General features: G+C 41.7%; 1 protein-coding gene across 2 annotated transcripts in view; it reads right to left on the bottom strand.

Annotated features, from left to right (window-relative positions):
• Positions 1 to 12,724, bottom strand: part of LOC144508578 (band 4.1-like protein 1) — a 290,684-nt gene extending 277,960 nt beyond the window's left edge. The window contains exon 1 of one of the 2 annotated variants that reach the window (XM_078236670.1): positions 12,370 to 12,724. The gene's annotated coding sequence lies outside the window, so the exon portion shown is untranslated. The remainder of the gene's footprint in view (positions 1 to 12,369) is intronic. The other variant, XM_078236672.1, reaches the window with a different exon arrangement.
• Between the last annotated feature and the right edge of the window lie 9,861 nt (positions 12,725 to 22,585).

Here is a 22,585-nt window from a genome sequence, read left to right as displayed (position 1 = left end):
TTGGATTGTTATCTGAAAAGGATAAATGTACAGGGTTATGGGGAAAAGGTGGGGAATAATTCACGGTGGCACAGTGGTTAGCACTGCTGCCTACAGCGCCAGGAACCTGGGTTCAATTCCTGCCTCAGGTGACTGTCTGCGTGGAGTTTTTACGTTCTCCCCATGTCTGCGTGAATTTCCTCCGGGCGCTCCGGTTTCCTTTCACACTCCAAGGATGCGCAGGTAAGGCAGAGTGGCTATGCTAAATTGACCCCAAGTGCCAGGGGGATTAGCAGGGTAAATATGTGGGGTTACCAGGATAGGGTCTGGGTCGGTGCAGACACGATGGACCAAATGGCCTCCTTCTGCACTGTCGGGATTCTATGATTGTAGGATGCAATGATTATTACTCAAGTAAATTGTTCTTTTGGAGAGCTGGCACAGACAAGACCCGCCAAATAGCCTCCTTCTGTGCTATAACACTTTTGTGATTCTCTACCATTTCTATTTATAGTGTTTCCTCCAAGTGATGCTTAAATGGAGGAGCGCTGAATCACCAGTCGAGGGAAGTTAGCAGATGGTATTCTGCAATTTTCCTTGCCTGTGTCTCACCTGAAGCCATGAGGCTTCATTGGATCCAAGGTTAATGCCGGGGTAATTCAAATCTGGCCAAAGGTAGGGAGACTAAAACCAAAGGGCATAGAATTAAGGTGAGAGGGGAGAAATACAAAAAGGTCCAGAGGGGTAATTCTTTTACTTAGAGGGTGGTGAGTGTCTGGAATGAGCTGCCAACAGCAGTGGTAGAGGCGGGTACAATTTTGTCTTTTAAAAAACATTCAGACAGTTACAAGGGTAAGATGGGCCAAACGTGGGCAATTGGGACTAGCTCAGTGGTAAAAACTGGGCGGCATGGACAAGTTGGGCCGAAGGGCCTGTTTCCATGCCGTAAACCTCCATGGCTCTATAAACCTCCATGTTCATGTTCATGTTCATCCACTGTGACAGAACATTTCCAGGAATAGTTCTGGAGGAGTTTGGGAATTAGGTGATGGATATGATTGTGAAAACTATTGAAAATGAAACAGCTCTCCCAAATTTAGCATTAGTCTCCAGATGTTACTGAAGAGGACTTTGTGTGGCTACTGAGTGTGAATTAGAATATGACAAAGGCAAAGTCTAAAACACAGTCCATCCAATTTTACTCTTTGTGGAGATTTGGTAGAACTGAGGAGACAGTCAAGAATCAACCACAACTGTAATCGCATATGGGCCAGACTGGGTAAGGATGGCAGATTTCCCTTCCCAAAGGACATTAGTTAGATTGTTACAATCAAACAGCTGCATGGTCATTTTTTTACTGTGGTCTTTATTCCAGGTTGATTTAAAGAGAATTCAAATTTGCAGTTTGCCATGGTGGGATTTGTACTTGTGTTCACTGGATTACTAGTCCAGGCCTCCAGATTAGTAGCCTGTAAAAATGACCACTATACTCTTAACTCAAGAGAACAACCAGTTACATGTTTTATAGATCCCGATGATTATAGAACAGCACATTTTTTGACCTACTCTGTGAGCAATGCCTCAAGAAATCTCTCTCTCTAGACAAGATGAATAAGTTCTAAAAAGGTATTTTTTATATTTAGGGAAGAAATGTGGCATTTCTTCTTGAAAATTGCCTTTACAATTATGCACATTTCTCTGCTCTACAAAGTCCAAAAATCACAATAGTTTTGATCAATTATCAGCTATAACTTGATTAATGCAACTGGTTCCCCAGGTACGTTGTCAGTTTGATTGTTTGCCAAATAACAGGCTACATTTAACGCATCGACACAGATTTACAAAGCATGCAGACAATCCATTGTGGCAGTAACTAGTGACAGATGTAACATTTTAGTCAACACCCGAATGCCCAAAGTACAGAAAAATCTGACTAAAAAATCTGAGAAGCCCTAACAAACTTTCTGAAGGGTCAAAAGCTTTCAAGGACCAACACTGCTGACAAATAGTGTGCGGTCTTTCCTGATGTGAATTTGTTCAGGTCTGTGGCAGTCTCTGCAACTTGTGCCGTCGCCTTGTTAAAATAAATTTGTGAAGTCCTTGACCTTGCACTCTTCTTTCTGAGCCACCCACTTAGCAATAAACTAAACAAAAACAACTGTATTTGACAATGTTACTTTTCATATACTGTGAACAGATTCTCATAAAATCCTATAAACCATGTTAATTTGAAATCCTGTTAAAAGGTCAATATGATTTTCCACTGGTTTTTGACTTTAACATTCAAGTTATCCTTCTAAACGTCTAAGTTTGTTTGTGCAATGGTACAAATCCAAGAGTCAAGACCAAAATGGACACTGGAGCAGCCTCACACAACCCTTGTTTGATTGCAGTCCAGTGCATATTTGGGTTTATAGAAGTGCTCAAGGAAATCTGAGTAAATGAATAACAGTTCCAAGCAGACTGTGTACAAGATTTGCAGTCTGGCTGAGACCAACACTGCAGTGCTAGACCACCAATCCCTCCAACAAAACAGGCTTAAGTGATTTTGTCACCACATTGTGTTCACTGAAATTCAGTGTGAAATAGTAAACACTTTTCTGCCAATTGTTGAGTAACTTGTTGGGAGAATTGGACTTTGTGATTTGACATAGGAATTTACATCCGCCACAATCATTTTGTACACCTTGTAATATGATAGTCAACAACGTTAAGGTCCAACTACACAGGAAATAGTTTCCAGCTCAACTATTTTAACTCCTCGTGGACTGATTCTATCAAGTCCTGTACCGTCGATCCCTTAGGTCTCACTGCTTCTCAGACTTATTTGCAAGTAATATAATTGACTAAGTACAAGTCCTGTCTTGAATATGAAGGTCTGACAGTATTACATTTAACACCTTATGGTGGAGACAGGAAAACAAGCTGGGTATCATGCATAATCTTCAGGGTAATGGCCAGTCCCATGGCAGAAAGCTCATTCATAGCTGTGCAGGTTTCTTTCACAGCATGTGGAAATGATTAGTCTGGTCCAGAGACAAGGCAGAAGTGGTGGGAGAAAGGTCTGAGCCATAACAGGAAACAGTCCTGCTCACTCAGCGGGCTTGCCATTCTAAATCTAATCCTTAGAGATAGGCATCCAGTCTTTCACACAGCAGTCTCCCTGCTCAAATCAGTGTCTCTGATTATAAAAGGGGCAGCACTCAACGTGGCAAGCTCAGAAATCACGTCTCGCATGTCGTTTGACCACCAGATTCCCACAACAGATGAAGCAGCCTATTGAATATGCACTGTCTACCAAACAATTTCAATTATATTACGGCAGCACAGACATTTAAGCAATGGGGCTCAAATTAGAACAAAGGTAATTAAATTTTATTAAATGAATAATTCATTAATCAAGATTCTAATTCATTCTAACATAAAGCTTAGAAGGCCAATCGTTGTATGAATCTATTTGGAGAATTTTCTAAGACCTGACTGTATGAAATCAAACTATAAAAATTACTCCTTACAGTGAAAATTGTCTACATATAGAATGTCTGTAATACAATATAAAATCACATTAGATCTTTTTCTAATTCATCAAATCAAGCTGAGAATTAGACTAAATATTTCAGAATGCTGTTAATGAGGACATGCTTGAGCACCTGGGTACTTCCACACATGGAGTCTGCAGTTGACAACAAAATCTGTAAATTCGAATGCACCCATTTCTGCGTCAGGTCCAGAAGGTGCGCAAACTGTTTGCGATACAGCTGAGGCCAGGGAAAATAAAAAGCAGCCTATGTTTTCTGTATGTGGGGTCAGGAAAACCATTCCTTCTCCACCCAGCTCTACATTCGTGTCAGCACAATTTCAAACATGACCTTGTTGCTTGCGGTCTAACAAGTGATCCCTTTAAAAGGATACCTTTTAGGTCAAGCATTGTCTTAGAAAAGAGTACCGCTAGCATCATCTGCCTCAGAGGAAACCATTCTTGCAAAGGGGACCTAAAAGGGGCATTCAACTCCTTACTTGCATATGCTGATTCAAGTGCGGCCACCATAGAATTGCTGAAGTGCAGAAACAGACCATTCAGCCCATTGAGTTTGCACTGTCTCTGAAAAAGCATCACACCCAGCCCTGCAACCCCATGCATTTAGCAAGGCCAATCCACCTAACCTGCACATCTTCGTACAGTGGGAGCGTGGCCAAGCCACTTAACCTGCACATCTTTAGACTGGGAGGAAACAAGGTAAGAGTTTTAACAACACCAGGTTAAAGTCCAACAGATTTATTTGGTAGCAAATGCCATTAGCTTTCGGAGCGCTGCTCCTTCGTCAGATGGAGTGGAAATCTGCTCTCAAACAGGGCAGAGAGACACAAAATCAAGTTACAGAATACTGATTAGAATGCAAATCTCTACAGCCAACCAGGTCTTAAAGACACAAGAGGAAACATGAGTAGTCGGAGGAAATCCACACAGACGTGGCGAGAATGTGCAGACCCCACACTGATCGTGACCCAAGGCTGGAATTGAACCACGAGTTCAGTTCCAACAAGTAATGAGTGTGCATTGCCTCCTATACTGGAGTCTGCACGAAAAACAGGGTGTGTGCCACCAAACCTTTCGGTCTATATTTTTGGTGGAATCTGGAACATAGGTTCTTATATCATTCCATGAACTGTGCACATATAAACTGTAACTTCATGTATCTGACTGAGGCAACTGGTTTCCACTGGTGAAATGCATTGCAAACGTCATGCTTCTTCGTGTAATTACTGAAATGCAGTTAAGATGTTAAACGTGTACTCAAAGGACTGCTTATTTTAGCCATAGCATTTGCTTCACAAAAATGAAACAAATAACATACAACACCACAATGCGCTAGCTATTTCAGGTTACATTGCGGTTAGCACTTAACTGTCTGAAAGCAAGACCTACTTTGCTGTGATTATGACACCTTCAGATAGTTTAAATCTAATCAAGTTAATTAAAGCATTGTTGTCTTCACGTAACTTTATTTCAGCCCTTTCAACAATACAACTGATCAATAAAATAAATTAAACTATCCAAACTTGTACTTTGGCCAAATAAATTGACCTGATTAGAAGGCAATCATGTAGCACACTATCAGCCAATTACAACCTTGCCAGGGTGGAAGAGGGAAAGAAGCCTGAGAACACCCAACCCATCAATCAGGAGGCTGAAATTCATTAGAAGATAATAACAGTCGGTGTTACAGCATGAATGCACAAAAGCAAAAAAAAAATGCTTCAAGTACATTGAGTTGCTATAACTACGACATGTCAGAGGTAATCCCAAAAACGGGCTGAGATGTACGATTCAAAACAGAACTCTCGACAATTGCAAAGAATGTTTTCTGTTTGCTTTATTCATTCATGGGATCTAGGCATCACTGACTAGGCCAGCATATATTGCCCAATAGCTTTAAATTGAGGGGTGAGAGATATAGGACAGATGTTAGAGGTAGGTTCTTTACTCAGAGAGTAGTAAGGGCGTGGAAAGCCCTGCCTGCAGCAGTAGTGGACTCGTAAACATTAAGAGCATTCAAATGGTTATTGGATAAACATATGGATGATATTGGAATAGTGTAGGTTAGATGGGCTTTAGATTGGTTTCACTGGTCAGCGCAACATCGAGGGCTGAAGGGCCTGTACTGCGCTGTAATGTTCTATGTTCTAAAATGTCGTGAATGCAGCCCAATCCATCACACAAACCAGCCTCCCAGCCATCGACTCTGTCTACACTTCCCCCTGCCTCGGCAAAGCAGCCAGCATAATTAAGGACCCCACGCACCCCGGACATTCTCTCTTCCACCTTTCTCCGTTGGGAAAAAGATACAAAAGTCTGAGGTCACGTACCAACCAACTCAAGAACAGCTTCTTCCCTGCTGCTGTCAGACTTTTGAATGGACTTACCTTGCATTAAGTTGATCTTTCTCTACACCCTAGCTATGACTGTAACACTACATTCTGCACTCTCTCATTTCCTTCTCTATGAATGGTGTGCTTTGTCTGTATAGCGCGCAAGAAACAATACTTTTCACTGTATGTTAATACATGCGACAATAATGAATCAAATCAAAATCCCTAATTGCCCTTGAAGAGGTGGTGGTAAGCTACTTTCTTGAACTATGCAGTCCATGTGGTATAGGTGCACCTGCAATGCTGAGTGGTTTGATTCAACTGAGTGGCCTGCTAGGCCATTTCAGATGGCATTTAAGAGTCAACCACATTACTGTGGGTCTGGAGTTGCATGTAGGCCAGACCAGGAACGATAGCAGATTTCCTTCCCTGAAGAGCATTAGTGAACTAGATGGGTTTTTACAATTGGCAAGTTGCATGGTCACCATCAAACATTTACTTCCAGATATTTATTGACAAAATGGCCAAAAGAGCTGAATTCCAGATGCGAGGTGAGACTGATTGTCTTTGATATCAAGGCAAAATTTGACAGAGTGTGGCATCAAGGGGCCAAGCAAAAAAATTGAAGGAATTGGGAATCAGGGGAAAACCTTCCTTTGGTTGAAGTTACCTAGCACAAAGGTAGACATTGAGGTTACTGGACATCAATCATCTCTGTCCCAGGCTACTGTTTCAGGAGTGTCCTCAGCCGCTTCATCAATAACTTTCCCTCTATCATAAGTGGCAATCTTCACTGATGGTTGCAGTGTTCAGTATGATTTGCAACTTCTCAGATGCTGAAGCAGCCCATGCTCACATGCAAACCTCAGGCTTGGGTTATAAATGGCACGTAATATTTGCACCACACAAAAGTGTCAAGCAACAGCCTTCGGCGAACATTTGGATTGACAATCATGGAATCCCTACAGTACAGAAGGAGGCCATTCAACCCATCAAGCCTGCATCAACAATAATCCCACCCTATCCCCGCAACCCCACATATTTACCCTACTAATCCCCCCGAAACTAGGGTCAATTTAGCATCGCCAATCAACATAACCCGCACAGCTTTGGAATGTGGGAGGAAACCGGAGCACCTGGAGGAAACCCACGTAGACATGGAGAGAATGTGCAAACTGCACACAGACTGTGACCCAAGCCGAGAGGAGTAAGCCAATAAGAAAGAGTCTAACCATCTACCCTTGATGTTCTATGGCATTACCATTGCTGAATCCACTCCAACAATATCACGAGAGGTTATGGTTGCGCAGAAACTGAACTGGATGAGCCATATAAATACCAGGCCACTGGAGCAGGTCAGAGGCTGGGAATCCAGCAGCAAGTAACAAACTCCTGCAGTGAGTACTCCCCAAAACTTGTCCACCATCTCGAAGACACAAATCAGGAGTGCAATGGAATGGACTCTACTTGCTTGGATGAGTGCAGCTCCAACAACACAAAAAGCTTCACATCATCCAGGACAAAGCAGCCCACTTGATTGGCACCCCATACATCACATGAAGCATTCACTCCCTCCATCAGCACACAATGGCAGCAGTGGGCATCATCTACAAGATGCACTGCAACAACTAACCAAGGCTTCTTTGACAGCACTCTCCAAACCAGAAAACTTTACCACAGAGGATAAGGCAGCATAGGAATACAACCACCTGCAAGTTCTCCTCCAAACTACATCCTGATTTGGAACTATAATCACCGTTCCTTCGCTGTCCTGGATCAAAATCCTGGAACTTCCTCCCTAATAGCACTGTGGGTGTACCTGTACCACATGAAATGTAGCACTTCAAGGCAGCTTCTCAAGGGTAATTAGCATGGGCAAGGCTAAGAATGAATTTTTAAAATGTGTCCCACAGTCAAATCATCAAGTCTACATTAACAAGCCATTCAACTGGGTTTCTGTTTCTAGCTGTGTGCAAAATGTCTGTCATTTTTGCCATAAAATAAAAACTTCACTTCAGAACTTAATAATTGTGAAACATTCTGGGACCTTTTGATGACATAATAAGAAATATGAATTTTTTTGTCTCCATATTCACAAAGGAAAGGGATGATGCGGATATCGTAATCCAAGAGGAGCAGTGTGAAATATTGGATAGAACAATCATGGGAGAGGAAGTGTTAGAGGAGCTGGAAGTGGACAATTCACCAGGGCCAGATTGATTATTCCTGAGGATGTTGAAGGAGTTCATGGCAGAAATAGCAGATGCTCTGAAGATTATTTTCCAATCTTCACTAGACACAGATCAGGTGCCGGAGGACTGGCGGAATGCAAATGTGGTTCTGTTGTTTAAAAAGGGTACGAAGGAAATGCCAAACAATTATAGGCCAGTTAGTCTCACTTCGTGGCGGGCAAATTGTTAGAGTCAATCCTGAGAGAACAGATAACCTGTCACTTAGAAAGGCATGGACTAGTCAGGTATAGTCAGCATGGCTTTGTTCAGAGAAGGTCACGTCTTACAAATTTGACTGAATTCTTTGAGGAAGTGACAAGGAGGATCGATGATGATAGTGCAGTGGATGTTGTCTACGTGGATTGTAGTAAGCCATTTGATAAGGTCCCACATGGCAGACTGGTCAATAAAGCAAAAGCCTATGGGATACAGAGTAATGTGGTGAATTGGATCCAAAATTGGCTTAGTAACAGGAAGCAAAACTTAATGGCTGATGGCTGCTCTTGTGAATGGAAAGCTGTTTCAAGTGGTGTTCCACAATGTTGGGACCCCTGCTGTTTGTGTTATATATTAACGATTCAGGTTTGAACGTAGGGGGCACGGTTGGGAAATTTGCAGACGACACAAAAGTTGGCCATGTAGATGATAACTCAGCTCCAATTTGATAAAGATGGGTTGGCAGAGTGGCCAGGAAAGTATCAGATGGAGTTCAACTCTGGTAAGTGTGAGGTAATGCATTTAGGGAGGTCAAACAGTAAAAGGGAATACACAATAACGGGAATATACTGAGAGGGGTAGATGAAGTGAAAGATCTTGGCATGAGAGTCCCTAAAAGTAGCAGTACAGGTTGATAAGGTTGTAAAGACATATGGAATGTTCTCTTTGATTGGCAGAGGTATAGAATACAAAAATAGGGATATAATAATGAAAATGCATAAGATATTGGTGAGGCCACAACAGGAGTACAGTGTGCAGTTCTGGTCACATTACAGGAAGCCCGTAATTGTTCTGAAGAGAGTGTGCAGGGATGATTTACAAGAATGTTGTCAGGGCTGGAGGATGATGTGATTGAGGTACACAAAATAGTGAGGGGTAGAGATAAAGTAAACAGGAGGAACCTGTTCCCCTTGGCAGAGAGTTCAAAACCCAGGGTCATAGATTCAAGCTAAGTGGCAGGAGGATTAAAGGGAACACGAGGAAAAACTCTCTCATGCAGAGGTTGGTGGGTGTCTAGAATTCGCTGTCTGAGTTGGTGATGGAGACAGAGACCTGAAGCTTGTTTAAAAAGTATCTGAATGTGCACCTCAAGTGCTCAAAGCTACAGGGCGATGGGCCACGTGCAGGACAATAGGATCAGAAAGGAGACCTAGGTGTCTTTGGTTAGGCATGAACAAGATGGGTTGAATGATCCCCTTCTGTGCTATCATTTCTATGATCTGACTCTGCACCATAACTTAACAGCACTTTGCTTTAAAGATTTTGTCACGCATTACAATGTACCTCCCATCTGCAACCAGGTAAGAACTCTATGAGGGGAAATATAAAAACAAAGAGGAACAAACTCGGTTGAAATCATAAGTGCACAGATCTGAAATTATTAGCAGAATTGAAAAGAAGGATTACTCTTCTGTCCGAGTGCCTGCGCCCCCCCCCCCCCCCCCCCCGCCCCCCCGCCCCCGCCAAAAGCAGCAATTCTACAGTTCCACAAGTTTATCAATTCCAAGCAGAAAAAAAGTGTATGAAAACAGTGCTAAGCATTGATGAAGGTGCCTTCCATAATCACTGTGTCAGCTTCACCGCATCAGATTTTTGCAGAGAAACACAGGGTCAGGAAGGCTGTAGGAACTGCTACAAGAATAATGACCCAATGATTCTAAACATTGCAGCCAATCAGGAAATTTAATCCACTGTGACTGCATTGTATACTCTTCATTAAATATACACTATTATGTTTACTTTTAATCATTTATAATGTGTGTTGGGGTATGGGTAAACAAGATAATCCTCATATGTCTGAAAATGATGACCCCCCCCATTTATGCAAACCAAACAACCTGCAGTATCTACACCTAACTTGTCAATGTACATTGCCCAGGACAAGAGTGCTGCTTGACTTAATGCAATCCGTGTTTGCTGTGATTAACTATTAAAATATTCCCAGAAGTACTTTATAGGTAAGCAGGATCTGAGCTGCACAAGCAATACAAGGCAAGCAGTAGTAAATGTAATTCCGTCAAATTTAAATTCAAAGATGTGCGGGTTAGGTTGATTGGCCATGCTGAATGGTGTCAGGGGGACGAGCAGGTAAATATGTGGGATTATGGGGAAAATGGCCTGAGTGGGTGGGTCAGTGCAGGCTCGATGGGCCAAATGGCCTCTTTCTGCGCTGTACGGATTCTATGATTCCAAGTTGTTTTTCCCTTGAAGATCAATATGTTCCATATAAAGCTTTTCAACCTCTCTGCATTTACACAACTAATCACCACCCCCTCAGAGCATTGCAACACGTTGTACAGCTAATTGCTTCTCTATATTAAAAAAACGTTGTCACTCGTGGCCTTAGCAAAAAGCTGTCAGTTTGTGCACAGCAAGATGCAGAAATAAAATGAACAGTAAATTGACTTTGGAGGCTTGTGGGCCAAAAGAAGAATGTTGACTGATGGGGCTAGCTGCTCTTTGAATAGTTCCAACAGATCTTGCACTTTCCATTGAACAAGCAGGCCTCATCTGAAGCACTGCACCTCCAACAATGCAGCACTCTCTCAGTATGGCACTGAAATGTCAGCCTGAATTATGAACTCGGGTTTTGGATTGTATACACGACCTTCTTTCTGGCCCTGAATGCAGCAGTATTCCCAGCTGAGCCTCACATCCAAATATGCGATTTAAAGACAGAGAAGTAACTGCAATTATAATAATAAATATTCATCCCACATTATAAATAAAAGGTGACTCATAAATGCAACTTAAATAAATACAACTTGTTTTTCTCATCTCCCCCAAGCAGCACATGGAGGTTCAAACTTTATAACTTGCATTCTATTAAAAGAAAAGCCTCAACGCCTTTCAGGACTGATTGTATATTTTAATATCTGCATCATTAGCAATTTATATTCTGCCTTTACTACTTGACCTAGCCACCCTAGCAAGCAAACACTCATATCTGCTGTTCACCATCCTAGAATCATTGCCAGTGCGGGAAGATGCCAGTTTGGCTATACATGCCAGTGTAACATTATTACAAGGGAGATCCCAGTGTATCCAGCCTTATTTTTTCACACGCTCCCCTCCCAGTCCTTTTAGTTGCCATTTTCCCAGTAACAATGTAACTATGCAGACAGCACGTCAGAGCAAAGCAGACGCTGCTCCCCGCTGCTCAACCAGCCTTATAAAAAATACATTCCAAAAATAAAATAAGATTCCCCCCCCCCCACCCCCAAGTAAAAGGAGGGTTAATTGTCGATCACTTGGGTGTTGGAATTTTTTAGGATGCTAGGTCTGATCACCATTCCAATCAGCCGGGGGAGTAGAGGAACAGCAGCTTTTTTAAATTAAGGAACACTTTAATAGGTGGAGATTTCTTTGTGTTTTTTTTCCCCATCCTGAGAATCCAGCTGCGATTCAAAGAAGCCTGTCCTTTCTGTCGGTACCACCCCGAAATGTAACACTCTAAACACAACAGTCACGCCCATCCCCACACTGCCCGGAGTTATAGGGGAGGGGGGGGCGAAGAGAAAAGTCACACAAATGATTGAGCAGGCAAGTGCTAAACCATTTTATTCACCCACTCCCCTCTCTCCAAATGATCACAATCCGAGCCCACCTCCTGACCACCCGGACCCCCATGAGTACACCGTTTAGCTCGCCCTGGCTGCTTCAGAAGGAGAGGGAGGGGAGAGATATTTCCATGCTGCTGGCAGTCTGGAAGGAACAATCATTTACTCTATCCCAAAAATATATATAAAACCAGACTGAAGATTGTTGTGGAGGGAGAGAGAGTATTCTGCCCAGTATTCTGGGTTGTAAGTTACCCGAAGTCTTTGTAATTGACAAACGAACCTCCCATTGACACGTCCTCCCATCGTTTTGTTTTTTAAAATAAAAGCATACATAATTCCTGCTCACTATTGCACCCACAAGGCGCTTTAATAGTTACACATTAAGTGATTTGAAAACAAGAGCCGTCCCCACAATTGTCTTTCCTTTAAGGAAAAGGAAGGATATTCACAATCTCCGGCTGAGATTGCTGCAGGTAATTGACACAATGATGTGCAGTTTCACCCAGTACCTGTGGCGTCAGGAGCTCGGCAGCTTCGCAGCAACGGCGATGTTCATGAGGAACACATAGTGACCAAGAGGAGTCCACCTCCAGCCCTGGGTTGACAGCTCCAGTAACGTTGGGACTGGGGAATGGGGGGTGGGTGGGAAAGCTGAATGCGAGCTCTCCGGCAGACTGCGCGATTCGTTTGCTTTCCCTACACACACACGTATTAAAATCATTCGCCTGCCTCCAGCCCGGCCCAATGAGATCGCGTCGCCTCCAGCTTTAATCCCACAATTCTTTCTCAGCAATGCAACAAATTCCTTACTGCAGGAGAGAGGGAGAAATGCTGCAATTGCTATTGACTTCCACCACGTGATGAGCCGCTGCAAAGTTAATGTTTTGTAACCTCGGGTTGGAGAATTTCCCAGAAATGCGAGATACTCTTCAAATTATGTATTACTCACCGAGCAGCTTGGGGGCGAACGCTTAGGGAGAGGCTGCAGACATTTCTTGCACAATGCAATCATTGAGAATGGGATTCTTTATGCAGAGATTCAATGATTTAAGTTTATTTATTCGTGTCACAAGTAAGGCTTACTTTAACGCTGCAATGAAGTCACTGTGAAAATCCCCTAGTCACCACACTCCGACGCCTGTTTGGGTATGGCACGGTGGCATAGTGGTTAGCACTGCTCCCTCACAGGGCCAGAGATCTGAGTTCAATTCCCGGCTTGGGTCACTGTGTGGAGTTTGCAAATTCTCCCCATGTCTGTGTGGGTTTCCTCCGGGTGCTCCAGTTTCCTCCCACACTCCAAAGATGTGCAGGTTAGGTGCATTGGCCATGCTAAATTGCCCCTTAGTGTCCTGGGATGCGTAGGTTAGAGGGATCAGCAGGGTAAATATGTGGGGTTATGGGGATAGGGCCTGGGTTGGATTGTTGTCGGTGCAGACTCGATGGGCCAAATGGCCTCCTTCTGCACTGTCGGGATTTTATGATTCTATACTGAGGGAGAATTCAGCATGGCCAATGCACCTAACCAGCACGTCTTTCAGACTGTGGGAGGAAACCAGTGCACCTGGAGGAAACCCACGGAGACACGGGGAGAATGTGCAGACTCCGCACAGACAGTGATCCAAGTCGGGAATTGTACCCAGGTTCCTGGCACTGTGAGGCAGCAGTGCTAACCACTGTGCCATGATCTTAAATAATCACAAGCTCCTGATTATCAACAAAACTGAGTGCAGTGCACATACTCCACTTTAAAGAGACATTGACATGTGAGGCAATTTATTGATGAACATAATGTGTGGCATAATTTATTTTTGTAGCATATTGATTGAAATATGGTTTACAGTACAAAAATAGCCGGAGGTGAAAGGATCTTTGAGTTCTGTTGCACTTGCTTAGATGTTGGCGAGATAAAGTCAGACTCCGGGAAATAGGAAATGCAAACTATCCTTACAAAGTGGAAATTGATGTTGAAGTAAAGCAGGGTATCAAGCTTGGGAAAAAAACCTTAAAATGAAGCAGATCTTTAGCGAGAGGCAAAATCCGGCAGATGCTGGGATCTGAAACAAAAACAGAAAACTCTGGAAAATCTCAGCAGGTCTGACAGCATCTGTGGAGAGAGAATAGACATGATGTGGAGATGCCACAGAGAGAATAGAGCCAATGTTTCGAGTCTGAATGACACTTCGTCGGAGCTGAACACAGCTTTTTAAAAAAATGATTCCAGGTCCAGATGAGAACATGAAGTGGCACTGAAATAGTTGTTGATGTACTGATGAAAGAGTTGTGGGAGGAGGCCAGCTGACAAAGGATCATCTAGATTCAAAACGTTGACTCTATGCTCTCCATATAGATGCTATCAGACCTGCTGAGTTTCTCCAGCATTTTCTGCACATGTTTAGCTATTCAGTTTGTTTTTTCCTATATCACATTGCATGGAGATTGAAACTCATTTCATAGTCTTCCACTTTAACTCATTACTCCGAAGGACCTTAAAAGTGGAAGTCCTTAACTTCTATAGGCTTTTCTTCCTTCTTTCCTCTTCATGCTTTCAAAACCCAAGCTCGGCGTCATCTAATCAGTGGTCCCTGATTTTTTAAAATTATTATTTGTTCACAGGATGGGAGCGTCTCTGGCTCAGCCAGAATTTATTGCCCTTGAGAAAGAGGTAGTGAGTCATGTTCTTGAACTGCTGTAGGTTGTTTGGTGTCATGCTGTGAGGGAGGGAGTGAAGGAACGGAGATGTAGTTCCAAGTCAAAATGGCATGTGATCTGGAGGAGAATTTGCAGGCGGTGGGGTCCCATGTGGTTGCTGCCTCGTAGGGTTGGAAAGTGCTGCGAAAGGAACCTTGGTGAGTTACTGCAGTGCATTTTAAAGATGGTGCATATTGTTGCGTGGCGCCCCTGTGTTGATAGAGTGAGTGTTTAAGAATGGCTGGATGGGATGTCAGTCAATCAAGCTTTACTGTGCTTTTTCCAGTTGGTGAGGTCCCAAACTGTAGGTGCAGCCCATGCACCTAGATTTCTCCATTTTAAGAAGTTTTGTTTATGTGCTGTAATTATAAATGAACCAATAGGACAAGTTTTCTTAAGTTTAACAAAGAACAAGATTATTTTTATTACACTTAAGCTGATCTGAGAAAAATAATAACATACCAACTTTTGCATGCACACATGCATGTGCACGCACGCACACATACACACACACACATTACAGAGTGGGAAAGGATAGGTTCGCCAAATTGGAGTCCATTAAAAATAAGTAAGCGTATGAAGCCGATAGTATGGTGGCTTGACTGGTTGAATTCAATGATCTTGGTGTTTCAAATTTAAAGCTGTAGGTGACAGAGTTAGATGTTTTTTAGGAGACAGTTGTGCTGGGATGTATTATTTTAAGAAATCTCTCTGAAGCAGGGCATCCCTGGATGATTACAGAGCTCGAAGCTTACTAGGTGGATTGGAGAAAAAAGGAAGCAGGTGTAGGGTTGCCAAATCTGGTTGAATGTTTTAACCTGGAGGTTACATCACATGACTCTGCCCCTTCCCCCCTAGTTGTCCCATCCAGTCAAACAACTTTTCCTTTCCATCTCCAATATTCTCATAAATAGATGTGCTCACAATAAATGGAAAAAGACATACCATTTCATTTTAATGCCCCTATGATTTTCTTCCTAGATTACTTGCAGCAGTATCCAAGAGATTGATCTGCAATTCATGGAGATTGTGGGGGGGGAATCCCTAGGCAGGCGGGCCCCACTTAGATCTTCACCATAAGCTGTTTGTCCATGGTTCTGTGGAGAAAACATATGTTTGAAACATACAAAGGGTTGGCTTGTCACCTGAGCTGTCTTCTTCAACTCCTCGGGGAGTTGAAAGATACTATAATGCCTGTATTCCAAAGGTGACTTGCTTTAACTCGTGTCTAGAAACTAACTTAGCCATGGTTGCAGCGTCCAAGTGATCAGTCGTAATGGCCCATCTCCAACACTTGAATACCGCAGGTGATTGCCACAGATGTCTAGTTAATGAGACAGAAGATGTCAGTCCTTCACACTCTCCTGAAGTCATTGCCTTTGATGGGTTTTTGCAGACAGATTGACTCCATTCCAATGAACTGGAAGATGGAACATATAATAATGCAAATTAGGGTTACCACCTTGAGCTATGAATCCAAGCCACTTAAGGGCATGGGTTTAAGCTGCGAAGTAAGTTGTTTAGCGGGGATCTGAGGAAACAATTTTTAACCAGAGGGTGATGGAAATATGGAATGCGCTGCCTGAGAGGCAGGTATACTTGCAGCATTTAAGAAGCATCTGAACAAGCACTCAAATCGCCAATACATAGTAGGCTATGAACCAAGTGCTGGTAAATGGGATAAGTACAGATGGTCGGCATAGACATGGTGGGCCAAAGGGTCTGTTTCAGTGCTGCATGATTATGAAGTCTATGTCCTTTTAAAAAGCCTGCATTTTTAAAAGTTCAATTCAGGTTTCCAGCCAGTGAATTAAAAATCATTATTTGGCATAAAACACATCTTGATGAGTAATAGATAACATGATGACTGAGGCAATATAATTGTAAGTTTATGGCCTGTGGGTTAAAATTCCTAGAGTAACCAAGCTAACTTCATGACAGTTTCTGAAGTGTGACCAGATTTCACACATTTAATTAGTGCAATCCTTGTAAATAAAATACCTGGATGCTCACTTTCTAACTACTCAAAAATTGAGTTGTGTTATTGTAAGGAGTACTGAAAATTTGAAGGCTACCACTATGGTTAAGTAATTTTATTTGAGGTTGTTACTGTTCTGTAATATTAGTTCACCAGTTCTCCAGAATAAGGACAGTGCCCCATTAAGTCTTGGAGATCCCTAAGGACATTCCTTCTGCTCAATCAGGAAAACATTTTAGAAATTCTACAGTAAGTAATTTTATCTGGGGTTGTCAAAATTTGCAATTGACCTGCAACCTTTGTTCCGGTTCAAGGCGAGAGACAATAAATCCCCCAGCAAGGGTTTTATTATCATGTATTAAGAGAACTCCCGAGAGTCTGGACAGGAGGTAATCACAATCATAATTAATTAATAAATGTACCCTTGGTTAAGATCTTTTCTGTGGTAGTTTACCTATAATTATGATCCACCATCTGGTCCCCCATTGCCGACCATATGCCCTTGGATTAACTGTGTTCTTCAAGTGTTCCTCTGTTGATGTTCCCTAGCCACCATGAACCTAACTGGCTTAAGAATACACAACAGATATGGCAGTTTTATTCGATTGAATAAAATCTCCAATTTGGCCTTGATCTCACCAATACTCTGAGGTCCATATATCCTCAGAAACAATGGAGTAATATCCAGATGAATTAAATAGATCCATCTTTTTAGTTGATTCAATGATGGACCTTCAATAGTTCAACTTATTCAACAAAGCAAAAATTACATTCTAATATGCTCTACTTGTGTCCTGGCTAATAGTTACCCCTCAATCAACATCAAAGAAAAACAGATTACCCCTTTGTTATCACATTGCTGTTTGTGAGTTGTCATGTCCCACTATATTCTGAACTTCAAACTAACTTTTATATTTTAGACTGTCTAAAAATGGCGGCAAAAAGATGACCGCCTGAGAATCATCTCACTTCTCTTGTGGACTGAAATATCCTCCAGTCTTGAGAGAACAAAAAGAACCTTCCAGACTGATGTTGACTCAATGCTCTTTCCTGAAACATATTCAAAAAGGGTCATTTCAAATTTCATTGGTTATTCAGATACAGCGACACTAGTTGCCTCAAGTTTTCAAGGTGTGAAAACCACAACACAGGATGTATAATCAACCTAACCACCCACCTTATTGGGAAAAGAACTTTGAACTTGAAAAAGGTCACATGATGAAACTTTTGGTTTTGGTTTGAAAAAGAAACAAGCTGGTTCGCAGTGAGAGTTCCATCAGGAGGCCATTGAACCATCTGCAAGTCATCTAAGCAACCAAAGATAGCAACCAACAATGCCATGAAAGTGGGAGGCAGACTCGTCCCAATCTGTTTCAACTTTGAGTTCACTTGACAACCAACATCCTTGAAATTTGAGTATAAGAAGTCTTGCAGCTTACTGAGAATCCTCTGATTTACAAGGCCTTTATTTCAGCTGAAGCACCAATTTCATCTAAAAAGCTACAGGCCTGCCACAGAAGAGGCTGAGATAACTATAAGTTGTAACTGTGTTGTATTACCTTCATAGAATACATAGAATCCTTATAGTATGAAAGGAGGCCATTTGGCTCATCAAGTCTGTATCGACCACAATCCCACCCATGCCCTATTCCAGTAACCCCACGCATTTACCCTCTAATCCCCCTGACACTAGGGTCAATTTAGCATGACCAATCAACCTAACCCGCACATCATCTGTAATCTTTGTGCGTGTGATGGTGTGTGTGAGATGAGTGAATGGGATATTGTATTTTAAACATCTGGGACAAGTGTGTGATAACAATAACTATCTTCATTTTAAAGTTGCAAAAAAGTTTGCTGCTAGAATTTTTAAAATCAGGACAATCACTCTGAGGGTAAGAAAATACAAACCCACTACGTACAAACATTGATTGTGGGGAGAAAGAAGGAACACATAAATTTTGTCCATGGCAGGGTTTTTGCTGTGTGTAAATTGACTGCCATGTTTCCTACATTACAACAGTGACTACACTACATTAGCTGAAAAGTGCTTTAAAACATTTGGTAGCCATGAAAAGCACTGTCAAAAATTTAAATCTGTCTTTCTTTGTATTTCTGCTCTATGGGCGGAGTTTTACAGCCCCGTCTTGGCAGGGGGTGAGCAGTGAGTCATTGAAACTGAACAGTCCTATCATATATTAAGCTGATCTTTCTCTTCACCCTACCTGTAGCTGCAACACAAGGTTCTGCACCCTATCCTTTCCTCTATGTACTTCATGAGCGATATGTTTTGCCAGTATAGCACACAAGAAGCAATACTTTTCAGTGTATCCCAGTAAATGTGACACTAAAATCAAATCAAATCAATCAAAAGTCCATTAGCAGGATCGGAAAATCCCACCAATCTGCTCCAAGAATGAGCCTCATTCACATTGAAAACCTACACTAAGGGAACCTTTTTAACTTATTAAAGAACATTAGCTTGTTCAAGGATTTGTGGTTCTGATGAAAGGTCACCAAACAAACTCTGTTTCTCTCTCCACAGATGCTGCCAGGCCTGTTGAGTATTTCCAGCTTTTTTTCTTTTGCATTTCAAAGCTTTATGTATTTGGCTAGCTTTACTTTATTTATTGAAGGTTGAGTGATAGGAAGCCTTTTGGTCCTATGCTTTAGTTGCCAATACAGAATTTTAAGAAACCATTTTTCATTTTGCCAGTCATGTTCTCTGTGACAAATTTAAGTTTAATTTTATGTGAAAATCTACTTTTGATCTCTTCGTGGTGCTCAGCATCCAAGATCAGCTGAAGGCTCTATATCCAACCAACGTTGCAAATCTACTTGGACACTTCTCAAGCATTCTTCATACAAGAATCATGGAAACCCTACAGTACAGAAAGAGGCCATTCGGCCCATCGAGTCTGCACCAACAATCCTAGCCAGGCCCTATCTCCGTAACCCCACATATTTACTCCACTAATCCTTCTAACCTACGCATCCCGGGACACTAAGGGGCAATTTAGCACAGCCAATGCATCTAACCCGCACATCTTTGGACTGTGGTAGGAAACTGGAGCGCCCGGAGGAAACCCACGCAGACACGGGGAGAATGTGCAAACTCCACACAGATAGTGACCCAAGCCAGGAATCAAACCCGGGTCCCTAGCGCTGTGAGGCAACAGTGCTAACCACTATGCCAACGTGCCGCTCCATTCAAATAAAAGCAAAATACTGCGGATGCTGAACATCTGAAATAAAAGCAGAAAATATTGGAAAAACTCAATTGATGTGGCAGACCTATGGAGCATGAAGCAGAGTTTCTCTCTCCACAGACGCTGTCAGATCTGCTGAGTTTTCCAGCGCTTTCTGTTTCTATTTCTTCTCAAGCATTGCTCCCTTACCTATAGAGATTAATTGTATCTTATAATATTGTTATATAGCCCTTATAAAGCGTAAAGTTAAATATATTTTGTGTGTGTATGTTACATATACATATTTGAATATACATTGGTGAGTCTATGGTATTCATATATGTTACATACATATATTTGAATATACATTGGTGAGTCTATGGTACTTTTGTCTAATTCAGAAGGCTGTGGCTTCAAAGCCCATTTCAGAACCTTTATCGTCTGTACAATATTTATCACACTCGCAACATTTTCTCTGAACTCTGTCATCAACAAATCCTTCAACCTAAACTACAAGGCAGTTATGAAAGAGAGTTTAAACTGTAGTTGAGGGCATCAGAATAAATTTACCATCAGCAGTTAACAATTTTATATTTCCATTTACTTTTTCTTTAAGTCTGCAAGAATTTAATCTTCAAAAATGCAGTCGCAAAGTAGCCTAAAATTATAGGCCTCGTTTTAATGCCTTTTTTCAAATATCTTTGTTATTTAACCACATGGTTTCCAAAAGTACAAAATGCCAGAAAATAAGTGAGCTACATTTTGCAGTCTGAAACTAAACGTCGTGTAATTTTTAACCTTTTTTTTTTCAAAAGAAGAACGAAGAAGCTTTTAATTAAAATGAAATGCAGACAGCTGAGTCACAGGCTGCTCCAGTGAGAATGGCCGGCACAGACTGGCACAAAAACATTCATACAGCTTTTCATTAAAACACTAACTAATTTACCCTCCGAGGCTTTAAAGAAAGAAGAGGCAGCAGCTGAGTACCTCCCCAAAGAATCTGACTTTATACCATCTGGTTAAGATCCATCCCTGAATCGGATCCTCTTCAGTCTGAGCTCTATCCTGATTGTGTTAGCCAGTATAGTCAATGCGCTGAAGAAGTCAGCACTAATAATGGCAATGTGGGTTCAGCTTGGCTGTTCCAACAATGCCTAAATAATGCTCAAACTAGAAACAGTGCTGCCATGAAATACGGAAGGTTCATATCAAGTTGCAAAAATGCTTAAATAATTGAAAGGAATGTTACATTTGCAAGAAGTATAATGAAATAGATTGTTTAGTTCTTTCTTCTATTAAGGACTGAATTGTAACTTTAGTTTCTGCACAAAGTTGAGGAATTGGCATTTTACTCAAAACATACCAATGCTGCGTTCTAAATAAAACCAAATGATTATTAGGCTGGATCACTGCATATAAGAATTATAAACACAGCCCTCTGTTTACACTGCCAGATATTACTGCAGTGAATCTGAAGTGGACTGTGCTCTTACATAAACTTGGCAGTATAAATACCCTGAAATGCAAATTCTGAAAAGATGCACTGTGAATTGTACTTTCTTTTTTAAAGAAAGCACACAGTTCAGGTCTAGATTCCATAGCAGTTTAAAGTTTGAAAAACTACAGTGTAAAAACTGACCTGCTGGATTAACAACACACATTTGCTGATGGAGGCCGATCTTCTGGTGACCGACATCACGAAGAGACACCTGTATTCTGTCTAGACCATTCACAGGCATTGTACATTCATGGCCCTGATATCCGATAGCAAATTGTATAATGTGTTTTCGTTTCAGAATTTCCTGATTCTTTCTCCACAAATAGAATTTGGAGTGCGGGCTATTACCACTTGTTAAACCGTACCCTCATTAACTGCCAACAGTGAAACAGAATATTGCAAATATGGCATCACTGATAAGACCATAAGACAGAGGAGCAGAAGTAGGCCATTCGGCCCACTGACTCTGCTTCGCCATTCAAAGAGATCATGACTGATCTGATGTGATAATCCTCAAATCCACTTTCCCACCTACCCCCATAACCCATGATTACCTTCCTGATTAAGAATCCATCTGTCTTAGCCTTGAACATACTTAACGATCCAGCCTCTGCAGCAAAGAATCCCACAGATTCACTATCCGGATTACCTGGGAAAACTTGTCTGAGTGGTAAATCAAGCGTTCTTGAAATGACTTGATTTGCCTCATTGGTAACAGTATCGCAATGATTGAATAGTTGCAATGAACAATCAATAACCACACCAAAGTCCTTTTGTACCTTTGCTAATGAACATCCCTGATCGATATACTCATACTGATGTTTCATGTTCCACTATGCATATTATTACGTTCACCTGCATTAAAATCAATATTCCATTCCTTAGCATATCCATTTAGTTTGTCACGATCCCTTTGAGTGAGATCAAACTCTCCTTATCACTTGACCATGCAGCTTTTTATGAGCAGCATACTCTTCATGATGACCATCAACAAAAGAAAACCTGGAACAAACATTGGTGGATCTTAGCTAGTCACCATACCTTGAATTGAACCTCCCTCCTATTTATCACCACCATCTCTTTTCTATTACAGAGCCAGTTTCATGCAGTTAGCTACATTTGTAATTAATTCCGCAGACTTTAATCATCTTTAAAAGCATTACAAATGGAACTCTATCAAATGTCTACTACAAATTTGATGAAATGATGTCCATTGGCTTGTCAGACTGTCCACGAGCATTTCTACTCCTTCAGAGTACTTCAATAGATGCGAAATCCATGCTGACTGGTCCATCTGGTCAAAGAGCCCTCTAGATATTGAATTCCTTCCGTTTGTAAAATAACAGATGCTTTACTGAACTCAGCGTATGTGA

This window comes from Mustelus asterias, chromosome 20 (assembly GCF_964213995.1).
Source record: "Mustelus asterias chromosome 20, sMusAst1.hap1.1, whole genome shotgun sequence".
NCBI classification, from domain to species: domain Eukaryota; kingdom Metazoa; phylum Chordata; class Chondrichthyes; order Carcharhiniformes; family Triakidae; genus Mustelus; species Mustelus asterias.
This window is presented reverse-complemented; position numbering and strand designations above follow the sequence as displayed.